This window comes from Tribolium castaneum, chromosome 11, assembly GCF_031307605.1.
Source record: "Tribolium castaneum strain GA2 chromosome 11, icTriCast1.1, whole genome shotgun sequence".
NCBI classification, from domain to species: domain Eukaryota; kingdom Metazoa; phylum Arthropoda; class Insecta; order Coleoptera; family Tenebrionidae; genus Tribolium; species Tribolium castaneum.
The window spans coordinates 2,569,917-2,595,144 of record NC_087404.1 but is presented as its reverse complement, the minus strand read 5'-3'; the positions used below and the strand labels follow the sequence as shown (position 1 = coordinate 2,595,144).

Below are 25,228 nucleotides of genomic sequence, written 5' to 3'. Positions count from 1 at the left end.
TAAACAGAATGACTGTTAAAATGTGGTATTTTAGTAGAGAGCGACAAATGATGTTTTATGATTCTGATGACTATGATTCTGACGACTCATCAAGTAGCTGTGATAGTGGTATAGAATGTTAGTTAATAAGAGTAGAAATTAGATATAAACAACTTGTAACCTTAGATTAAATTAGTATCTAGATTATTCTTTTGCTGTATGGATAAAAGTAAATAAATGAAGTTATATAATAAACAGACTTGTGATTCTCAACATAGTATTAATTCAACTCTGACAAAGAGAGGTTGGGGTCTAATAAATAAATTAATAAATAAATTACCCATTGAATTACATATACCGGGTTATCAGTTTTGTGGTCCTGGAACCAAATCACAAGAACGAATTGCACTTGGACATAGTGGTAGAAATAAATTAGATCAGGCTTGTAAAGAACACGATATATCGTACGCCAACGAAACTAATTTGCAAAAACGACACGAAGCAGATAAGTTATTATTAAGTAAAGCAGTTGAACGTTTAAAAGCAAAAGACGCATCGTTTGGGAAAAAAGCAGCTGCATTAGCAATTGCTGGTATAATGAAAGGCAAAGTAAAATTCGGAATGGGAGCTAAAAGTAAAAAGGGTAAAAAAAAGAAGACAAAAAAACAACGAGTTCTAGTTGCTCCTAAATATGGTGGTTTTTTACCATTCCTATTACCACTATTAGGTGCTCTAGGCGCTTTAGGAGGAGGAGCTGCAGGGATAGCGACTGCTGTAAATAAAGCTTCGGTAGATAAAAAAATGTTGGAGGAAACTATGCGGCATAATAAAGCAATGGAAATGAGTAGCGGTAAAGGTGTAGGAAAAACTAAAGGGAAAGGTCTTTACATTGGTCCATATAAATGGTATCAGAAAAAAAACTCCCAGTAAAATTACCACGTCACGCCCTCACTAATATTGAAATAATAAAGTTTGCTCGACTATTACAAATTCCAAATTTTAGAGGTGTATATATGCGTAATAAATTACCGAAAATTATACATAAAAATGAAACAGGAATTATAAATTTAGATGAAGAAAAAAATAGTGGAACTCATTGGACAGCATATGTAAAAAATAAAAATAATATATTATACTTTGATAGTATGGGCAATTTAAAACCTCCAACAGAGATTATAAATTATTTCAAAAGTGATAATGATGGTAATAACATTACATACAATTATGATGGATATCAGAAAATGGGTTCATATAATTGTGGACAATTATGTTTAAAGTTTTTATATAGACACACTTGCAAATTATAAGTTTAGTCGAATCAAAGATGCTGTTTGTATTAACAGGAAAATCAGCGATACTAAGTGCTGACTTTAATCCACCGATTGATGTTAGTGATGGTGTCTATGAACTGGGTGTTACAAATTTTGAAGTCTACAACAGTATACCGAATATTGATGAAGAAAATAATAAATTCTTTTTCGGGGATGTCGAATTTAAAATACCGACCGGTTGTTATCAATTAACCGATATAAACAACTATTTACAACATGTAATTGAAAAACAATTCAGTAATGACCTCTTATCTATTACTGCAAACAATAATACATTACATACACATATCAAAGCAACAAAAGATGTTGACTTTACCAAACCAAATACTATCGGACCAGTGTTGGGATTTAATAGTCAAATAGTTCCAAAAAATATTGGAAAAGATTTGGATAATATTGCAGACATAATGAAACTTAATTCGATTATGATTGAATGTAATATTACAATTGGAAGTTTTAAAAATGGAGAACCTGTACACATAATTTATCAATTTTTTCCAAACGTTCCACCTGGATTTAAAATAGTACAGTCACCAGATCATGTGATTTATCTACCCATTAGTGTTAAAACTATCAGAAATATTACACTTAAAATAATAGATCAAGATGAAAAGTTGGTCAATTTTCAACAAGAGACTGTAACAGTTGGATTACATTTGCAGAAGAAAGAAGAAAATGGGTATTAGTTTTAGAACTGACTCATATAAAAAGCAACAAAAGTGTAGAAAAACAGTTAGTACGAAACGAAACGTGCAACAATTAAGTAATAAAAATAAACTGTTTCTAAAATCATTAGGATTTGAATTATACACATAAAAAATGTTCGATATTGAGAAGGGTATTGAGTGGGATGAAGGTGTGGTAGGTTACAAATTTCAAAGTCATGAGGCATATACAGCCAGATATGAAAACACGGATGAAATTCGAATTCCTTTACAAGAAGATTTGTGTACACTACCATGTGATAGTTTAATTTTAATTGAGGGACAATTGGTTAAAACCGACGCTACAACCAATAAAACTGTACCAGCAACAGAAACCAAGTTTGTAAATAATGGTGTCGCTTTTTTGTTTAGTGAAATACGGTATGAAGTAAGTGGAGTAACTGTAGATACAAACACAAAGCCAGGTATTACAACAACTATGAAAAATCTGGCATCATTAAATCAAAGTGAAAGTCTGAAATTAACAATGTCTGGTTGGGATCTAAATGAAGAAGCCACTAAACCTATAGATGGATATTTTCAAGCATGTATCCCATTAAATCGACTATTAGGATTTGCAGAAGATTATAAAAATATAATGCTAAACATACCGCAAGAGTTAATATTAATTCGTAGTAATAGTGATGTCAATGCATTAATTTGTGCAACAAATGAGAAAGCACGAGTTGTAATTGATAAAATTGCATGGCTAGTTCCACATATTGTGCCCGGTTTAAAGGAAGAGGTTAAATTGACAAAAACCATTGAAAAAGATAAAGAAATTGCAGTACCGTACAGAAGCTGGGAACTTCATTCGCTGCCACTCTTTCCAAATACTACAAAGTGTAGTTGGCCTGTGAAAATCTCTACAAAATTTGAAACACCTCGTTATATTCTCTTTGGCCTTCAAAGCAATAGAGAAGGACAACTTGATAAAAATATGAGTAAATTTGATAGAGGCGATATAACCAATATGAGAGTATTTCTAAATAATGAACGATATCCGTATGAAAATTTAAATATTTCATATAAAAAACACCATTTCGGTATATTATATGAAATGTTTACAAACTTTAGATCCCGATACTATTATACAGATAAAAAAGAAACACACATTACACCTACACAGTTATTCGACAGTTATCCACTAATCATAATTGATTGTTCGATGCAAAAAACTGGTTTACAAACACAGTCTATTGCACTGAGAATTGAATTTGATACAGACACCGGTATAAGTGAGGGAACCACTGCATATGCATTAGTCATTAGTGACCGAGCCTTTACATATACACCGTTGACAAAATCTGTAAAACAAGTCTAAATTAATATTAATAGTAATGGAGAACGAAGTGATTATAGACGTTCAAGGTTACAAAATTGGAAAAAAGTTTATAGTTAAAGAACTGGCTGCTTTAAGAGGAGACAAACTCGCACACTATGTTTTTCAACCCCCTTTCCCTTCACAACTTTTGAATCCTCAAGATGAAAAACAAGTAAAATGGTTAATGAAGAATTATCATTGTATTGACTGGAATATGGGACATATTCCATATTGGAAGCACGTACAAGTTATAAACAATGTGTTGAAGGATGTTGACAAAATTTACGTAAAAGGAAAAGAAAAAGCCGAATTTTTGAAAAAATATACACATAAACAAGTTATTGAATTTCCACAACAACCAACATTACACGCCGATAAAGTTAAATGCATGTACCATCTAAACGATAACGCATATTGCAGTCTACATAACGTATTTTTTTTAAAACAAACATTTCGTTAAAAGTGTACAAAACATTGTGTAAATAATCTCAACTCATCAGTCTATTAGTAATCATGGATCAAGAGAGTTGGATAACGTGTCGTAATAATCCAGGACATCGCCTGAAAGTAAAACATCTTCGACGACATTTACGAAGATGTCTTCCACATCGTGAATATTCTTGGAGGAGTTTTGATTGCGGAAATGGGAATTATTTTGATTCATCTTTATCCCATAATACTAATAATGATTATCAACAATCATCGAGAAGCAACTTTGAAAATACAAACTCTTCAAAAAATATTTTTTGTAATGAAATGGAATATTAATTGAATTAATTAATTGTAGTATTTATAAATAAATGTTATAAATTTATAAACATTTGTATTTTTTTCATAATATTTACCACTCCCTTACACTTTCAATAATCCTTATACACCACCGAAAAAATTCATTTCATTTATAAAAAAGAATTGATTATTGCAGTGGATATGAGTGGTTTTTCTCATTTGTTCAATAAATTAAACAGGTTAACGATGTCCTTGAAACAGGCGGTTACACTCCATCCTGTCTACATAGGTCTTCTTTTTACATTTTTTGTGTCTATATGTTAACCTTGATGGAATACACCAATGTAGTTGCAGTAAGAAGTTGACCTTGACGGGAGCTTTCAACAATTTATAAAATTGCAAGGAGTGCATGCAGAAATTCATTCTGTGTTGTACAGGTAGTCTGTGTACGAAATAATGTGTTCAAATTTTTTTGCTCATTTTAAACCGTGTTCTCATGGTGACGAGTGTTCTCAGTGTCCCGGTCCCTCAACTAGGACAACTGTAAGTAACCAGTCATCCAAGTTATTATTTAAAGTATTGAAGGGAAAAGTTGCAAATCCCTATCAAAACCGTAGTGGTTTTAATAGGGATAAACCTAGAATCAATATCGTTTCTGATGTAATTATTAGACCTGCTAATTCAAAATTAATCAAAAATGATGAGACACAATTTGAACAATTTGCCAAGTCGTCTTTAAGTCAATCTTTGAGGGAAGATTGTCTTGAAGAGGATGTGATTGAATGTAGTCAGTTAAGTGTGAAAGAGAAGCAATTAGCTAATCACGCTGTTGCTAACATTGTTCAAATCGTTGATGAGGATGATGATTCTATGGTTACTCCTTCATCACTACCTGATAGTGAATTATCGTTTTCTTTACCATTCACGCAATACCTGGCTCAACATGGTATTGAAAATGATTATTCGGACGACATCTCGTTGACCTTAATAGACCAGTTTATTAACGAAGACGAGGCGGCGTCCAATCCGGTTGTGGATGAAGGAACTTGTCCCATCAATAATTCGGTTACCGATGAGTTAAATGTATTTGATAATGATATGGTGGTGGTGGAAGAACCCCCAATCTCTCCCAGTCCACCACTACCACCACAAAGCCCTTTCGTTGAGCCAGTGTTTACCCACCCCGTTACACCAACATCTCCTGAAGCGGCACCCGCGGTATTAACTCAACCCCCTATGATAATATCGCAGGACATCATTGACGCTTTATCGGAGCCTTGGGTTGAGGTGGAAAACGTTATCAATGGTAACGTTGAACATCCCCTTCAACCCAATTCACCGATTATTGAGGAAAATGATGTTCTGCCAGAGAGATTGGTGGTGGTAGAGGCCGAAAATAACATCATTCGGTCACCATCACCACCACCGTCACCCATGATATTATCACAGGGTGTCAATGACATACAACAACCATCTGGATCCGAGGTTGATGTGGAACTTAACATCATCACACCACCACTCCCTCAGCCTCCTGCAACGTTCGATCCGATGAGTATTATTACTCAAAATGTCATTGACGCACTGGCAGAGCCGTGGGTTGAAGAGAGGAGGCAGGGTGAAGAGATGGATGTTGAAAATGACATCATTCAACCCTCTCAATTGTCACCCATTCTAGGGCAAATAAATAATAGAGTTGAGAATAGGGTGGAGGGTGGAGACGTTGATGTCGAAAACGAAGACAATGACGACGACGACAACATCATTCCACCCACTCCCCCTCACTCACGATCAAGGAGGAGTCGGCGCCCTAGAAAGCCTCGTAGACGTGCGCGAAAGTCCCCATTAATATTAATTACTAATAATTATAATATTAATATTAATGATGTTAATATTAATAATTAATATTAATAAATCCTATTTCCGTCCTACACTCATATCAAGTACATTTAATTCGGACGCGATTTTCCAAATTTTAACATCATACTACCTACAACACGATGGCAAGCATGCTGCTCCTCCTCGAGGTCTTGCTGGATACCTATCTTTGAACACAAAAAAAATATATATTTATATAGTATAAATAAAAGTCTTTCAAAGATAGTAACAGAAGGCAGCAAATTTATAATTAAACTTTATTAGTAACCTGTTTAATTTATTATTTCATATTTTCATAAGAAAATGCATCACTGTGAAAACTGTAATAAACAATTTACAACCCGTCAATCACGACTACGCCACGAAAAGCTCTATTGTCAAGTGGTCAAAAAACAGGAAAATGGAGGACCGGCCGCCAAAAAACAGAAAATATGTCATTCAACTGTTAAGTTTTAACTAATAGGTACTCTATTTTCAATTATTTTTCTTTTCTAGCTAGCAACAATTATATGTGCGTTACATGTAATCAAGAAATTGCTCCAAAGCTTATTACGGCTCATGAGAGAAGTAGACAGCATAGAAATAATTGTCAAAGTACTCCCTTGGAGGATGGGGTGTTTGCACTCAGCAGTGCATTTAAATCACGCATCGCTTCATATAGGATTTGTGATGAGGGCGATTATATCGATTTAAATGAATTTATGGATAAAATTCACAATAAATTACTTGGACTTATTGTTTCACAAATTGAAAAATTTAGTACAATCAAAATTAATTTGGAATTATTTGGATTGTATACCATTGAGTCAAAAAATATATTTGATGTAAAATCTTTCAATACTACTAACAGAATTGTCACTTTAGGCACGAATATTAGGAATATGTTGCATGACTTTCAAGAAGTTATTAGTCAAAAAATGATGGATTTTTTGGAACGAGATTCAGGTAGTTATATATTGTAAAAATCTTTATAATACAATTATTTTTTTGCTTCTTTATTTTAGGCTGGACACTTGTGAAAATCTTACATTTAGAATTAAATGTAAACTATTACAATCCATTGAAAGCTTCATCGTATATCCCACTACCGCCAAGCGTGAAAATGAAGAGGGCAATAGTTAATGTTCAAAATCAGGATATTCATTGTTTTGGTTGGAGTGTCGTAGCAGCAGTGTGTCTACCTATGGGACCAGAACATTTACCCAGTTCATATCCACATTGGTCGACACTTTTTAATTTCCAAGGTATTGAATTTCCTGTAAAACTGGATAGTATTGCAAAATTTGAAAGTCAAAATAATGTCTCTATTAATGTTTACGGACTTGAATTACTTTATGTAAACAATAAGGTAAAATTTGAAATTGTGGGACCATTATATTTTACAAACTTTAAGAAACCGGTACATATAAATTTATTATTGTTGAGTGATAACGATGGTAATCAACATTACTGTACAATAACTAATTTGCCACGTTTAGTATCTTCCCAACTCTCAAAACATCATCATTCAAAATTTTTCTGTGATGGATGTCTACAATATTTCACAACCCAAGCTTTATTAGATAGACATTCTTCGACTGATTGTGGAAAACTTTATGCTAGAATCCCAAATAATGAATTAATAACAAATAGATTTGGTTATAATGTTCCCGCTAATGTATTAGAATTTCAAAATTATCATCATAAAATGACTATCCCATTTATTGTTTATGCTGATTTCGAATGTTTATTGAAACCTATGAGTACAGTTGCACCAAATCCAAATCAATCATTTTCGATAAAAACTTTTCTCCATCAACCATATTCATGTGCATATTACATTAAATGTTCATATAACGATCAATTATCTAAATTCCAAAGTTTTCGAGGACAGTCATCTGTGGTTGACTTTATTACAGCATTAGAAATAGATTTGATAGAGATTTATAAAAAGTATTTAAGTATTGTACAACCAATGCTTCCATTAACTATTCAAGAAGAGTTTGATTATCTTACAGCAACGGATTGTCATATTTGTCAAAAACCTTTTCAACAGAATGATATTAAAGTAAAAGATCACTGTCATTTAACGGGTCGTTATAGATCCGCCGCGCACAGTAATTGTAACTTGAATTTTCAAATTCCAAATTTTATTCCGATAGTATTTCATAATTTAACAAATTATGATAGTCACTTATTCATTAAAGAGTTGGCCCTTGAAGAAAGTGAAATTAATATCCTTGGTAAAACTAAAGAGAAATATATTACATTTTCGAAAAAAATTTGTGTAGGCGAATATCTAAATTCAAACAATCGAATAGTCAAGGAGCACTTACACTTGCGTTTTATAGATAGTTTTCAGTTTTTGGCATGTTCATTAGAAAAACTGGCAGCAGCCTTGGATGATGCTCAATGTATGGAAGTAAAACGATACTTTCCCGTTGACAGAAAATTTCAGTTAATTAGACAGAAAGTGGTTTTTCCATATTCATTTATCGATGATTTTTCTAAATTAGATCTCATGGAATTACCACAAAAAATTGATTTTTACGATAAACTTCGCGATGAGCATATTTCTGAAGATGATTATCAACGAGCTAATACCGTATGGAATACATTCCATTGTCAGACTCTAGGCGAATATTCTGATCTCTATTTAAAAAGTGATATTTTACTATTAGCTGATGTCTTTGAGAATTTTCGAAACATGTGCCTTAAGCATTATGAACTTGATCCAGCACATTACGTGACAGCACCATCTCTTAGTTGGAATGCTATGCTTAAATTTACCCATGTAAAATTAGAATTATTGACTGATATAGATATGTTGCATTTTTTCAAAAAAGGGATTTGTGGGGGAGTTAGTACATGTGTTAAACGAGCGGCTCAAGCAAATAATAAATTTCTTCCAAATTATGACCCTTCGAAACCGACATCATACATTTTATATCTCGATGCAACAAATCTCTATGGTTGGGCTATGAGTGAAGTACTCCCTTTAGGTGGATTTACTTGGTTAACGCAAGACGAAATTAATTTACTTAGTATTATGGATTTGACTGATACCACACCTGAAGGTTATGTCCTTGAAGTAGATATCTCTTATCCTTATCATTTACACAACTCTCATAATGATATGCCATTTCTACCTGAAAATTTAATTCCACCAAACGGAAAATGTGCGAAACTCATTCCAAATCTATGTGCTAAAACAAACTACATAATACACTATCGAAATTTAAAACAAGCTCTACAAAATGGACTAGAATTGACAAAAATTCATAGAGTACTAAAATTCAATCAATCGTCATGGCTCAAACCATATATTGATTTAAATACGAAATTACGAAATCAGACTAAAAATAAGTTTGAAAAAGATTTATTTAAACTCATGAATAATAGCGTGTATGGAAAAACCATGGAAAATGTCGATAATCGGGTAGATATTAAACTGGCTACACATTGGAAAAAAAACGGTCACAAGTATGGAGCAGAGACATGGATAGCCAAACCACAATTTAAAAATTGTTCTATTTTTACTGAAAATTTAGTTGCAATAGAAATGAATAAAGTTCAAGTAACGTATGATAAACCTATTTATGTAGGATTCAGTATATTGGAAATTTCAAAAACTTTAATGTATGACTTTTTTTATAATTTCCTTAAAGTTAAATATGGAAATAATGTACAGCTTTTGTATACGGATACGGATTCATTAATTTTAGAAATTTATACGGAAAACGTATATAATGATATTAAACAGAATATCGATCGGTTTGATACTTCAAATTATCCCGAGAATAATATTCATGATATTCCTAAAACTGTGTCTATTATCGGTAAAATGAAAGATGAGTATGCTGGTGTACCAATTGTACTTCTTTATGGCACCGGTGCCAAAGCATATTGTGTGCAAACAGTGAATAATTTAATTAAAAAGGCTAAAGGTGTAAGTAAACATGTAATTGATAAATCTCTAACACTGTTACAATATCGGGCAATTGCAACAAATCCTTCATCTTCATCAGTTTTCTGTGTTATGAACGTTTTCAAATCTTATTTACATAATATGTATACCGAATTAAGGAATAAAATAGCACTGTCTAATTTCGATGATAAACGATACATTTTAGGTAATTCAATTGATACATTAGCCTGGGGACATTACGATATTGATAGAGATCGAAATTTAGATTCTCTAATTAGAGAATTGCAAAAATATGTGGAACCCACTGATTGAATTTTACCTTATTGTAGATATGTAACGATATGTAACCATTTATTTATACTACGTATTTATTATTATTATTATTATTATTATGTATTTATAATTGATGTAATGTGTAAAGTATTTTTATTTGTATTCTGTAAGTCAACAATGAAACTTGTGCAACAAAAAGATTTATTAAAAATTTCTAACCACGACTATTCAGTTTGTGTACCCTATCAACAGTTTCCTAAACATAATACTTTATTCAATAATAGTGTAAAAAGAGGACTAGTGGTTGGACGTTCTGGATGTGGAAAAACAAATGTGATATTAAGTCTCTTGCTCCATCCAAATGGATTACGCTTCACAGACATTTACTTATTTTCAAAAACCCTACAACAACCAAAATATCAATTTTTAAAATCGGTTCTGGCACCTCTCGATAAAGTCGGTTACTATGAATATGAAGATGGTGCCGAAATTCCTCCTCCTAAAGAAATCAAACCCTATTCCATAATAATATTTCATGATGTAGTCACTTGTAACCAAAATATAATACGTGATTATTTTTGCTTTGGTAGGCATTATAATATCGATTGTATATTTATTAGCCAAACGTATTCTTCCATTCAGAAACAATTAATTCGTGATAATGCTAATTTCATAATTATCTTTCCTCAGGATGTATTAAATTTAAAACATATTTTTAATGATCACGTTGGTACAGATATGTCATTTGAAACCTTTCAGAAAATGTGTTCACAGTGTTGGCAAAAACCGTATGGATTTGTTACTATTGATAAGGATGCTGAACAAGACAATGGGCGTTATCGCAACGGTTTTGATCAGTTCATTAAAATATAAATGTAAATGTTTGTCAAAGATTTATTTATTAGTCGACGATCGACATGGATAAACGTTTAGCTTTAGAGCTGGATAAGGCAAGACGACACGTTAAACAAAAAGTACGATCATTATCTTTACACATTGCAAGTTCGCAAAGACGTTTCGCAACCCATATTCAACCTCTAACTGATCCAATAAAAAGTTTAATTTCTGAAATTAAACATGAACGCGAAGTTGTCCCAAAACAGGAAAAAATATCAATTCATCATGAGATCAAGCAACCGGAGGCGAAGCGACTTTTTGAGTCAACGACTACAAGCCGTAGTACTACATCGCTCGATCCACGATTCAGTTTAATGCGACAACATGCGGCTGCTAGCACACCCAGAGAGGAGGGAGAATCACTCAGGAATGTGACCATTGGAAAGTTGCAAGAAACATTAATAAATTTGTCAAAAACCGATGCATTTCGCCATTTTCTTAAACAATGGACCGGTTTACCTCGACAGTACATTGAAGATATGATTATTGACACAGAAAACAAATTTGATCATCAATATGGTGTGAGACATGGAACCGAGGCAAATAAATTTTTTATTGGCAATTCTGAAATTGATTTCAAAGACGATCATGTAATCGTTCAAAATGTAGCTTATCCTGATACACCTGGATTGTATGAATTATTATTTAAAAAAAATCCAACTAATTATACTCAATCAGATTTAGAAACTTATCGAAATATTGTCATTCGAACCAATGCAGACAGAAAAAACTATAAACCAAATGCACAAATTCTGGGTAATGTAGGGAACAAATATAAAACAATTATTCGACATTTCTCGAGACAGCCACAACCGCTTCAGGAACACCGTGCATCTCAGTCGCCGCCATTTTACAGTGATACTGAAGAAAGCCTTGATGCAGATCAAGGTCAATCGACTCCTGTCCAGCAACGAAGCCGCAGTAGTAGTCTTTCAATTCTCGTACCACCAGCACGTAAACAGTATCCGCGACTTCGCAACATACCTGCAATACAACGATTGCAGGCTCAAGGTCAAGAACAATCAACTCCGACAAGTAGTATCCAACCAATATCGAAAAGAGTTAAGGGTGGTAGTATTCTTCGCACATTGGCTTTAACAGATAAAAATTTAGAATTTGTTCCCTACAAAAATCCCAACACACTCGTAAATAGACTACGTCTTTTATTATCATCGACAGTAGCTGGTAATAATAATCATATGAATGAAATCAATCGCATCATAACAGAATTGCGTGAATCGAAAATAATTCGTTAATAATTTAGAGTCGACTTGTATATATTGCAAACACATTATATTTTGTAGTTAGTATTTCTACATACTTTATTCATTCAATAGACAAGAATATGACATTAGATAAATTTGGTGAACACATTAGTGAACACAGAATTCGGACAACTTTACAACGTGTCAAATCTTTCTCATATACCACAATCTCACTCTTTGGGACACTGGATCCAGCTAAAAAACTTTTTGTATTATTTAATATTGGTACGAATTATATTTTCCCATTAAAAGAAGCAACGATTACGTCTGTAAATGGTAATCCATCGAGCGGGTGGATTGCATTAATTAATTCGAAACAAACTACGAATTTAATTGGTCAAATTTTACGTGAAGGTGACAAACTATCATTTAAATATGGACCCAAAACATTAGAAGCTAAACCGATATATATAGAAATAGTTTTAAAAGTACCAATCCACCATGAAGCGTAGTGATTTAAATATTAAGCGTCAAGTTGTTAATGAACTACATGCACCGGCGAGAGTGAACTTTAAAAGACGACGTGTGATAGTGAAAGGTTTAAATGATTTATTGCAACTCGATCTGGTTGAAATGATACCATATTCACGCGTCAATAAAGGCTTTAAGTATATCTTAATGGTTATCAATGTTTTTTCTAAATTTGTATGGGCTGTTCCATTAAAGAATAAGTCGGCTTTAAGTGTTGTAAATGCAATGAGTGAAATTTTAAAAACTCGACGTAACGTTCCTAAAAACATTCAAACAGATCTGGGAAAGGAGTTTTACAATAAACATTTTCAACAATTAATGAATAAATACAAAATTAATCACTACAGTTCTTATTCGAATTTAAAAAGTAGTGTTGTCGAGCGCGTGAATCGAACAATCAAGGGAATGATGTATAAAGAATTTTCGGTGCAAGGTCACTACAACTGGATAAACATTTTACCTGACATAATAAAAAAATACAATAATACCAGACATGGGACTACTGGTTTAAAACCGATTTCAATAAATAAGAAAAACGAACGCAAAGTTTTGGATCAAGTTTATAGTCATCTTAAAACAATGGACATTTATAAACCCAAATTTCAAGTTGGTGATTTTGTTCGAATTAGTAAACATCGACATCTTTTTAAGAAAGGGTACACCCCAAATTGGAGTAATGAAGTATTTACAGTTTCGAAGATTCAAAATACTAATCCTAGAACTTATTTGCTACAAGATGTTTCTGGAGAAACAGTACGAGGAGGTTTCTACACTGAAGAATTACAAAAAGTTAAATATCCGAATGTATATCTCGTTGAGAAAGTTTTACGAAAGAAAGGTAACCGTTTATTCGTCAAGTGGAGTGGAATGGATAAAACTCATAACTCTTGGATTAATTCATCGGATATTACATAGATAATTATTATTATGAATTTTTTTTTTTTAATAAAATAAACTAAAAGGAATCAATTAAAACACTTTATTTCATCAATATTATAGGTAGTACATTAAATATCCTTAAATCTATTATAAATCCTCCATATTATTCTACCACTTATTTAATTATAAACTAATTAAATCAAGACGTCTCTTGAAACCTTTAGTTTACCTCGCCTTTGGCGCGCGCCCGACACTGATCAAGGTTAACAAGTCTGCATCACATTACCTATGCATAAGAAGACGCACATAAATAATACATGAATACAAATACTATAAAAAATAAAACTACAACAATGCTATTTTTAGTAACTAATTTGAATTTTTGAATTGTAGTTTTGTCTGTGGAAAGCAATTTCACATATCCACATTTTGGAGAATGTTTTTTATGCTCTATAAACGCATCATCACTTTTTTCCCATCGTGAAATTATTACTCCACAAACAAAACACTGGGTACAATCAGATATTTGAATATAAAACAATCCCGCTTTTGCTAAACTCCATGGAGATGGGTATGAATGTACCCAGTTCTTATATGATAACAGTCTTTTATCAAAACACTCGTATAAACATTTTTCATATTGTCCATCGTCTAGACACATGATTTTTATTCATTTATTTTAAGAAACTATCACTAGCACAAAACGCACACTACTTCACACACATAAGTCTTTTTCCGATAATTTCATCCTACTCTTCGGCACTCTCGTTAACTGTAAATGAAATATACATTTCTTTAATTTCTTTTCATCCTCCATTTTACATTATGTTCACTCACCTAATATTTCATCATCAACACGTTGAAACTCAAAACAATGTGCAGATGTCGGGTTTCTAGCATCTTCTTTTCCCAAATATATTAAATATAGTGGACGTGGATCTCGTAATAACTCATCAATTTTCTCCTCAGTTAAATAATCACTTATTCTTCTCGGCAGAAACACTGCATAATTGTCCAACTCAACAAGCACTGAATTTCCGAACAGAGACTTTGTGCGTCTAATATTATGTATGCGGAATCTTGTGTTCAACTCTAGCTCACCAGCTTTTAAAATGGGCTTCTGTCCGCATCGAGCGATTCGATTCAATACATCCATGACCCAGCAGCGAATACTCTTAGACATTAACACAGATATATGCACTTTTTTATATTATTATTTCTCGGAGGATTAAATCAGTACTGACTGCTATCAAACTTGTACTAAATTCTATATATTAACTATACCCCCACTTTTTAACCTTGAATGAAAATGCATCAATATTGTGGCCTTGAAAAAGTGAGATAATGAGAAAAAGTGAGATGAAAACATCAAAGATAAAGAGGGAATGAGTGGTCTTGAAACAGTGAGCGACTCTCTGCTTGCAGGTCACACTTACTTGTATCAGTAGGTTGAAATAGGTGTACATAAAAACATGTAGCTTTTTTTTACAACTTTTATTTTTTTTATACAATAATATAATATTTTCAGTTTACTACGACTACTACTACTTTGCTAAACTTATTCTACACTATTTTTACGAAAGAACCCCGGCCCTAAAAAAAATTCACAATAAATTACTGTTGAAAAAGATTCAATAAAACTTACTTCTTTAATTTAAGGCATTATGATTCCTTTTAGATTTTAAGAAGTCGAGGTAGCTGGGCTCATTGAAGTGATCCCAGTTCTCCTCTTCTTCCTTCATCATCACTTCACATGAGGATCTTTGTTTTTTGACATTATGAATTTTTTTAGATTTCAGGAAGTCGAGGTAGCTGGGCTCATTGAAATGATCCCAGTTCTCCTCTTCTTCCTTCATCATCACTTCACGTAAGGCCCTTTGTTTTTTTTTATCGGCCCGATGGCACTTCCATATGTGCCTTTCGAGCCGAAACCAAAGAAGAATGTGGTTTTTGTCGTATGGACAAACTATGATATCCTTTGAAAAAAAATTATTTCCAACTAAACTACTAAAAAAATATTAAACTTACCAGGAGTATTATAAATAGAACTTTTTCTGATGGGTTCCATTTTTAAAGAATTTCTTGTTATAGTAGATATACACAAGAACTGTGTTACACAACACAACACATTAACTTTTATACAGTTTGGGGTGGAAAATGAGTAAGGACAATTGCGCGATTCATCTTGAATGAGTGAGGAGTTGTTGGCCTTGCAAAAGTGGGGAGTAGCATGAATCACCTTGACCTTGAAAACATCAAGGTCCAATAATGCCTTGGCCTTGAAGTGGTGGGGGAAGTGGGAGGGGTTGGCCTTGAAAAGTAAGCGAGAGAACGAGTGGCCTTGAAAGAAAGAGAGGGAAAATGGGCGGGGTCAAATTCAAGGTAAAGGTTGTGTTGTGTTGTCCCCCCATTCGTTATCTACTGATACACGGAATTAGAATACGGAATTAAAACATGACATTAAAAAAACTGAAATACCTATCGATATTTAATTTCCGCTTGCTTTCAACAAACAAACTTGAACTGCATATTCAAATTTTTGAGCAACTAAAGCGATATCGATTAGTAAGTTGTTTTGTTTTTTAACCTTAAAAATAGCCTCAATATTGAATGCCGTACTTTGAATATTAGGCACTAACGAAAAACGATAAAGTAAGCTTTGATTGACGGACGTCGGTAACCAAGTACTCTCTGATTTTGGTCCGTTATGGGTGGTTTTTCGCCACCCAGAAATTACCGACACTTGGACGACCGATCCAGATCTACAAGTTCCTCTCGGTCATCGTCTGGTTCTCTTGGATTTCAAAGTTCTTCCGAAATTTTGGAACTTCCTCAAAACTTGACAGTCTGTCAATTGAATATAGAAGGAATTTTAAAGGATAAGTGTGATTTCTTGTCGAAAATGGCTCTAAAGAAACGAATAGACGTTATTGTTCTTCAAGAATCCCATACGTCAGAAATGGACTTTTTTCTCGTGTACAAATTCCTGGTTACACCTTGGTGGATTCCATCAACAGTGCTTCTTACGGTTGTGCAACCTTTGTTAAATCGAATTTCGAAGACTATCAGTCCATCGCCACGACACAGGAAAACAACATCTTTCTTCTCACTGTGAAAATTGCTGAGATTTTTATTATTAACATTTATAAACCCCCTAATGACCAATGGCCTGAAAATCTGGTGCTAAATTATCATCCAGCTATTTACATGGGCGATTTCAATGGTCATCACAATTTTTGGGGTTATGCGGAGAACGACAGGAATGGCCTTGCTCTTGTTTCATGGATGGAACTAAATAAACTTCATTTGGTTTTTGACGGCAAAACTAGGAAAAATTTCTATTCTGCCTGATGGAAGAAGGAGTACAATCCCGATTACATTGTTTACAATGAACAATGAAGTACCATTACAAGCATCACGAGATGTACTATCTGGTTTTCCTCATAGCCAACATCGTCCTGTTATTGTTAAGATTGGCAATGAGATAAAACAATTTCTTTCTCTTCAAAAACCTGAATGGAATTTTCAAAAAGCAAAATGGAATGAGTTTGCTAAACAAGTGGATGGTGAACTTCGTTGGATTCCACCAACTTCAATCAATTACCACAGATTTGATGGAGCCATCAAGAATGCTGCTAAAAAATTCATTTCTCGTAGATTCAGAAGGAACTATGTTCCTTGTTGGAGTGATGAAACAAAGAGCTTTTACAATGCATACGCTTCTAATCCTAACCCAGAAAATGCCGATGCTGTATTAAATTCGTTTAATAAGGCGAGTAAAGAAAAATGGAACAACTTAATGGAAGATTTAAATTTCACACACAGTAGTCGCAGTAGTTGGAAGCTGTTGCAAAAACTTGGATCTTCGAACATTACACAACCTAAAATAGATTTTGCTATCAGTCCGAATGCTGTAGCTAGCCGACTAGTAAACGTGTCAAACTCCGTTAAGCTAGAAAAAAAAGCAAAGAAGGAGATGAAACCAAGGGTTCAAAAACAGAGAAAGAAAATAAAAGTTTTAGAAGAACTGTCGAGATGTTTCAACGTAGATGAATTGAAAGCAGCCATATCATCGACTAAAAGCAAGAAGTCGGCTGGTTTTGATGGATTCTACCCAGAATTCATCGAATATCTCGGAAGTTTTGCACTGAAATAGCTTACCTTTCTTTTTAATGATATTTTTATTTCAGCCCGTTTGCCCTTAGAGTTTAAAAAGAATAAGGTGAACGCAATTTTTAAAAAGGAATAACCTCTACAAGAAGCATCCAGTTATCGGCCCATTTCTTTGCTGAGTGTATGTTACAAGATTTTGGAGGAGATGATTTATCAGCACATTTCTCCTCTTATTGAAGATATTCTTCCTTTGAACAAGCTGGTTTTCGACCACAAAGAAGTTGCTGTGACCAAGTCTTAGCTTTAGCGACCCACATTGAATCTAGTTTCGAGAAACACTTGAAAACTGGTGTTGTTCTTTTAAATTTCACTGCTGCATATGATACAGTTTAGAAGGATGGTTTAATACATAAACTTTATAAAGTTGTGCCTTACAAACAAACCTATTCAAGAAAGTTTGTTTATGCTGATGATATCGCACTGACTTTTCAACATAAAGAATACCATCGATTAGAGGAACAACTTTCCCAAGATGCTTCTGTTTTATGTGATTACTTCAAACAGTGGCGTCTATGTGTAAATTTATCAAAAACAGAAGTTTTCTGCTTCCATTTATCAAACTCTCAAAAAGAAAGGAAATTGAATGTCTCATTAAATGGAATACCAAAAACTGAAAATAAGAAATAACATTTTATTAAAGTTGGCGGGTTAGACTTGGGGTGCTAATGCTAAAACTCATCGTGTTACGGCTCTTGCATTAGCATTTTCAACGGCAGTATATTGTAGTGCTGTTTGGATGAACAGTTCACATACAAACAAAATTGACGCACATTAACTGGCACTTTGAAATCAACCCCCAACGAATGGCTTCCAGTATTGTCTAACATTGCTCCACCTGCAGTCAAGAAACTGTGGAACAAATATAGAAGACGTCCCCAACAGTATCCAATATGGTCTGACCTGATTGCCCCCAAAAATCGATAAAAATCTAGAAAATTTTTTTGGATTGAAACGTTTAACATCGAAAACCTTTTCATCATTAATGAGTGGCTGAGTATATGGTCTAATATCCAACTGTTCAATAAAGATTTAATAAAAGATCCATCAAAAAGGGTACCTGGAATGGATCAACCAAGGTGGGTCTGAGTGAAATTAAACAGACTTAGAACTGGCCATGCCAGATGTTTATATGTATATATGTATATATAATGAAATACTTTGTATTTCTTTTAAGGCCTACATTAGAAAGTTTTTAGCTTCTAAAGTAGATAAAGCTTGAATACTTTGTATACGATCAAAATCGACTATTCTAAGTTCAACAAAATTGCTGTCTAAATGGCTGAATTTTTGAAACTACAAGAATTTGGCATCAATTTTGAAATATCAATTTTATCAAAATTTCTAGCTCTTTTTTTTCTCCAGTGTAATTTTGGACTATTTTTTGCACTACAATGACAAAACTTACTGCAGAATTTTTTTATTAGTTTTAGACTGGCTGAAACCACTAAATCAAACAACCACTGTCTTGAAATCAGTTGATTTTAGACGGCTTCTTGCTAATTTATGCACTATTTTGGATAAAAGCGGATGACTTCTTTATTTAAAGCGAGAAAACGAGATAAAAAATAAAAGAGTCTGAAAACTATCTCATTGGGGCTAATTATTGCTTTAAATATATTAAAAAATTAATAATAATTATCACACTAATGAAACAAATTTGTAATTTGCATTTTTGGGGGTTGTCATGTCAAGTCACTCACGTCACAACGACTCCAAACAAGCAACAAATCTGATGAATTCTGAGATAAATCTGAATTCTGAGAGCCCTCTTTACCAAAATAGAGCGACCCGAGTATGCTTTGCTAGCTTCGAGTACGCATAGAGATTTACATCTGTTTGCCCGCTCGGAATTAAAAGAAAGATTAGAGAGCTCTTTAAGGTAAAAAATGTAATTCTTGAACGCAGCATAATAGAAACAGCGGAAAAATGTATTCTACAAGTTAAGTAATGTTTCATGCAAGATAAACTATATTTCTCTTGTGTTTGAGTAATTTACTAATAACAATGATGCAATCAAGATTACTTTTAAAAAATTTCAAAACTTATCAAGAACTTTAACATCAAACCATTATACATGTTAGCCGCTTTTGCAATCGTTTGATATCTTTATAACCGTGAATAAATTTCGAAAAATACGTTGTTGAACAACAACTCAACTAACTTATCGCGAGTTTGTTCATCTGTAAATTGTAAAATTTAACATTAGGAATTCAAAAATTGGACTGACGTCAAACGTTACCAACAAAATTATAATATTTGTTTTGCTTTTCTGAAGAGTGTGTAGAAAAGTAATAAAACCAACAAAAGTGATGTATTTATACAGACTGATCCAGAAATATTGTGTCTGTTAGCGATCTGAATTTAAATTTTGAAGAATATCAATGGAATACGCTTCCATTTAAGAGTTCAATAATTCAATCCGACGCCAACATGCTCAGTTTTTCTGGATCAGTGTGAATATTTGTTCAATGTATTGTCACGGGCCTAAACAACGGCGGTCACCACTCTTTATGGAATTCACCACCAGCAAAACCGACCTGTCGAAACTCAACTAATTACGGAATACTAGGAGGTTGACCCATTTTGTGACAGTATTTACATACATTACTACATCTGAGTATGTTCATAAAAGACAATTCGAGTTGAATTAACTTTGCCTATGCATTCCAGCACTTTATTATTTTATCTAAATAAATTTTTATTGGAAGGACTTTGTTTCATTTTATTAAGCGATGTTTTTGTGCTATTGCAATTGTTATAGATGATTTTTTATTAAAATGTCTCGTAACAGCGTGCATGGGTACAGAAACATTTAACTTATATAATCTTATAATCTTTTAAATTTGGAAAATTAATAAAATGTCTTGTTTGAATTTTCCGCTATTGTCGAGTTAGTTCGTTCTCTAAAGGTTAGGTAGCGCCTTCGCCGAAAACGAGGGGTAGACTTTCGGCCATATATTATATAGACTGGGCAAGGAGAGATTTGTTTTGAAGCCAGCATGTGCAGGTGGGGCTAGGGAAAATGAGACTTGGTACGCGAATTTGACCCTTAGGTACCCCTTCTCTGATTGCTTCATTCAAAATATTTCGAAGAATTTCGTTAATATATGTCAAACTTCGTGCTTTACGATTGTGATTAAAGGGAGAAATTGTAAATTTTGGACTTAGATATACCTAAGAATGGGTAAAATTTGGTTCTTGCGTCGAAATATACAAGAGAAGATTATCCACAAGGGCTTATTCATCAGTAATCATCCGTAAGTAAGCAAATACACGTGTTAACCTAAATATGGAAACACATGTTAATATACGTTTTTTCAGGTAAATATTTTGGTCAGTGTTTTGGTGATTTACTATTCCTGTGTTTTGTGTATTAATTATTATTATTAAGTATTAACGTTAGTATGTACTTATTACATTTGTAGGATACCTTCTATATTTACGCCAGGGAAAAAGCTCTGCGCCTTGTCACAACGACGTAGAGAAATGTGGATCAAAGCTTTAAGAAGAGAAGATCTAACGGATACGAAAATTAAATATGGACGTATTTGTTCACGTCATTTCCACTCTGGTATTAAATTAGCATTTATATTTTGAATTGTCACATTCTTTTTTAGGAAAACCAGCAGCTTTGAAGGATACCACTCATCCTGACTGGGTTCCATCGAAAAACATGGGTTACAACGTTACTGGCAAAAAAAAATTAGAAAGGTATCAGCGTTGTAAAGCTAGAGAAGTACAGGTATTTCTTTTTTTTTGCTTTGTGGCAACCGACAAGAATTAATTTTTATTTTTGCTTTATTTTGCTTTTTTTGTAGTGTAGTAGGTATTCCAGAATCTGGATTTTTTTCCATTTAGAATTCGCAGATTTCTTCTTTTTTTTCTAAACACATTTTACCTGTGCCATCTTGATTTGTAGAAAGAGGAAGCTGCTGCTACAACTAGTTCTCCAACTGTAGTACCAGAAATTGAAAACATCGAGCATGTTAAACCTTCCTATGAACAGTTGGAGCTTGCACTACGTTTCAATTTACAGTTCACCTTTTTAGGAAAACTTTTTCAATGTCACAGAACAACGGCGTCAAGAACGTTTGAAAGAACTATAAACATTTTATATTGCCGACTTAAAAGTTTCAAAGTCCCATCAAGGGACGAACTACACTTAAATATGCCCACATCATTTAAAAATATATTTGGTCTAAAAACCACTGTAATTATTGATGCATTTGAAGTATTTATTGAGCAGTCATCAAGTCCTGATACTGCAGCAAAAACCTGGTCGCAGTACAAGCACCACCACACAATCAATTTTTTGATTGGTGTTGCGCCACAAGGCTGCATAATTTTTATTTCAAATGCATATGGAGGACGTGCTAGTGATAAGTTTGTTACTGACGATTCGGGTTTTTTGGACAAACTTATTCCTGGAGACTTAGTACTCGCTGATAAAGGATTTGATAAAATTCAGGATGATGTAAATCTTTATTGCGCCCAAGTAGAAATGCCAGCATTTGTATGGGGGAAAAAACAACTTGCTCCAATAAATATTGAAAAAACTCGGAAACTAGCAAGCGTACGTGTACACGTAGAAAAAATTATTGGTTTACTCAAAGGCAAGTACACAATTTTCAATGGTACATTTCCTATATTTATACTTAAAAAAGAGGGTGAGCAAGGTTCTTTAATAGATATGATAGTTGTGTGTTCTGCTTTTATTAATATGTGTCCTCCAATAGTACCTCTTGATTAGAATTTTCTTTATTTATTTTTATTTGTTGTTTTTTTGTTCATTTTTATCTGGATAATTTTTTAAATTTTTGTTGAATAAAACACTAAAAATATAACAAAATTTATTTTTTACACCTGTCACAAATCCACACTTCATCTGGTACACTCTCTAGTCCAACACAAGCTAAGTGGTACCACTCAATTGAGCATACACCTGATTCGCATGCTATCATAGGCGTTTTTTGGTCATCTTTTTCTTGGCATATGCAATATAAAACTGCATCAATGGAAGTCGCTTTACTTGTTGAAGGTTCAGTTGAAACATCCCAGTCGGTTTCTGCAGCTGTTGAGACTTGGGTTGAGACTTCCTCTTCAGTCCTACTTCTTGTAAAATATTTACCTAAGACTTCAGGTAATACACACTTGTAAAAAAACTGTTGTGCTTTAGCACTTTCTTGAGTCCAGAAGTTATCATTGAAATATACACAGGTATAAATCATATTTTTGGGGCTCCATACTACCAAGTAACATTTCTGTTCCTGTGTCAAAGCTAACTGCATCTGAATTTGGTAGTAGTAGCTGTGATCGTCTTTAAGATGCAACTCATTACCGTTTAACTGTAAAAAAACTTTTTTGTTCTAATTTTTCACCATTATCTTTAGCACAGTATGGGTACTTTACTTCTAATAATAAAATCCCACAACAGTTACATTCAATAATACCATCTGGCGATGCTCCAAAACACGGCCACTTAGGGCTTATAAAAAATCCCATTTTTTCGTAACAAACGTTTTCATGGGTTTTCGACATTTCATTTATAAAATCTTGAATTGCACGTCTTTCGTAGGTGCATCCATAATCCACTGCTCTTGTTTTAAAACTGTATGTCATTGGATAACACACAGACTTGAGTAAAGATAAAGAGGGATTCGCGATATTTGTTCGGCAGCAACGTTTGAATTTGGACGCTGTAATCCTTCCAGCTCTATAGCAAAACCAATCTTTACACTTCGCTTGTTCTTTAGTCGTATTGTGAATCTCCTTACAATCAGCAACTGGTATAGAAAAATCCAAAGAGGCACCTGAAACACGTAAATACTCAATGTAATGAATTACAAAGTCCATTTAAACTTACCTAATTCCTGCAGCTCACTTAAGCTTTTATGAATGTGATCTTCACTGAATAAAGTTGTAATCTAATGCTTCTTTATTTGGTCCCTCTCTTCTTTTTTACTTTGGGCAAATGGATTAGTAATTAAATGCGCTGCGGATCCTTGCGAAGTGGACGCAAATAAATTTAAAAGATCTTGTCTCTCTGTTCGGGATAATGATGGAATGTTTTCTTGACCTTTATCACGAACAGTGAGTGGTTCGTCCCGGGGCAATCTTTTTTTTGGTACCGAAAAATCTATATTTGAGACTCTTTGTGGTTGAGCAGGTTTTCCTGAAGGAGGCATCCAATAGGCCTTCTTTCCTGTTACTGTAGTCTCTTCCAAATCCCGGACGTTTAATTCCACAGTAAAAAGAAGGGCCCCAACGTGAGTACATACCTCCCCCAAACCTGCGATGCACGTGCAATGGGCAGAGCATATATTGCCCTCTTTTTCAGCAATAATCCATGGTTGCAACATAGGTTCATTTAATCGTTGGGAATGAAGTACCTAAATTCAAATAATGCTTAAATAACCGATATACAATAATGATCAGATTTACCTTTCCCAAGACTACGACATAAGACCCAAAGACCTTCACAGCCACCTGTTTAACCCAGCCACAAGTAGCATATTTATATGCATCCAATCCCTTGTATCCTTTTAATTGTTGCTTAGTATAAGCCCTTTTTGAATCCACTAAGTACATAACGATGTCAGGGAATTCTATTTTGGGAAAATTCTCCACATCTTGAGAACAAGTTTGGGGATGAATTAAATATGGATCTACCCCAATAACATTAATCTTATCGATGTATCGATTTCTAACAATTGTTTCTAAACTTTGTGCGTATTCAGATAACTCCATAATACTTCAAACTTTAGAACAAAACACGTATAACCACAGCGTATAACTCCGTACAACACAGTAGCACAGTTAACACGTGTTCCAATGTTTTTCCTCCAACCTTGGTTAGTGACGTCACGTGCGCGCGCCTAATAACGCGTATACCACAGAATAATAGGTTTTACAGAAACGCATCTGTCCATGTCCCGATAGAGCGAAAGTGTCACTAGCACATCTATTGTTGCCAGCGCGTACTAAGTGTTATCGCGGGCGATTTGAATTGCCCGTAGTTACTTTTCTTTTAAAGTTTGATTGCATTTTTCGTATTGTTTGTAAATATTCACAACAATAGTTGCTAATAACACTTTCTGATGTTAGACAACTATTGTTGCTGAATATTTACAAAGAATACGAAAAATAAAATATGAGAATAAATAAAGACAATAAACTTGTAATAAAAATTTATTATCGCTAGTCAATATACACGATACGATAACTATAAACTAATGATTGATCCATCAAATTATTTATATTCTCACAATAAAAAAGTTCAAAAAAGCACACACACGAAAAAAACCACAAAACAGTACTAATTTCACATAAAACAAAGCCGAAGGCGAACATCAAACAAACCAAGCACAAAATGGCGATTTGCACAATGGCAACCACATGGCAACTGTCACAGGTCCACTGTT

At 33.6% G+C, this 25,228-nt stretch overlaps 3 long non-coding RNA genes and 1 other non-coding gene across 7 annotated transcripts; 2 read left to right on the top strand and 2 right to left on the bottom strand.

Annotated features, from left to right (window-relative positions):
- The first annotated feature begins 4,537 nt into the window (after positions 1–4,537).
- On the top strand, positions 4,538–10,346 carry LOC135267325 (uncharacterized). Of its 2 annotated transcripts, XR_010335759.1 has the most exons (3): positions 4,538–4,610; positions 6,243–6,887; positions 6,947–10,346. It is a non-coding gene; the product is annotated as an uncharacterized LOC135267325 (long non-coding RNA). The 2 variants fall into 2 exon arrangements; XR_010335758.1 differs by lacking the exon at positions 4,538–4,610 and having other exon boundaries at positions 5,526–6,887.
- A 3,374-nt stretch (positions 10,347–13,720) lies between these two features.
- On the bottom strand, positions 13,721–15,134 carry LOC135267337 (uncharacterized). Its single transcript, XR_010335776.1, has 2 exons — positions 14,472–15,134; positions 13,721–14,406 (listed from the first exon to the last, which is right to left on the bottom strand). It is a non-coding gene; the product is annotated as an uncharacterized LOC135267337 (long non-coding RNA).
- Positions 15,135–21,106: 5,972 nt separating this feature from the next.
- Positions 21,107–21,844, top strand: LOC103314168 (uncharacterized). Of its 3 annotated transcripts, XR_010335765.1 has the most exons (4): positions 21,107–21,128; positions 21,233–21,378; positions 21,425–21,549; positions 21,626–21,844. It is a non-coding gene; the product is annotated as an uncharacterized LOC103314168 (transcript). The 3 variants fall into 3 exon arrangements; XR_010335763.1 differs by lacking the exon at positions 21,626–21,844 and having other exon boundaries at positions 21,425–21,619; XR_010335764.1 differs by lacking the exons at positions 21,107–21,128; positions 21,626–21,844 and adding an exon at positions 21,139–21,177 and having other exon boundaries at positions 21,425–21,619.
- A 1,535-nt stretch (positions 21,845–23,379) lies between these two features.
- Positions 23,380–24,384, bottom strand: LOC135267328 (uncharacterized). Its single transcript, XR_010335762.1, has 3 exons — positions 24,249–24,384; positions 23,671–24,196; positions 23,380–23,617 (listed from the first exon to the last, which is right to left on the bottom strand). It is a non-coding gene; the product is annotated as an uncharacterized LOC135267328 (long non-coding RNA).
- Positions 24,385–25,228: the final 844 nt, after the last annotated feature.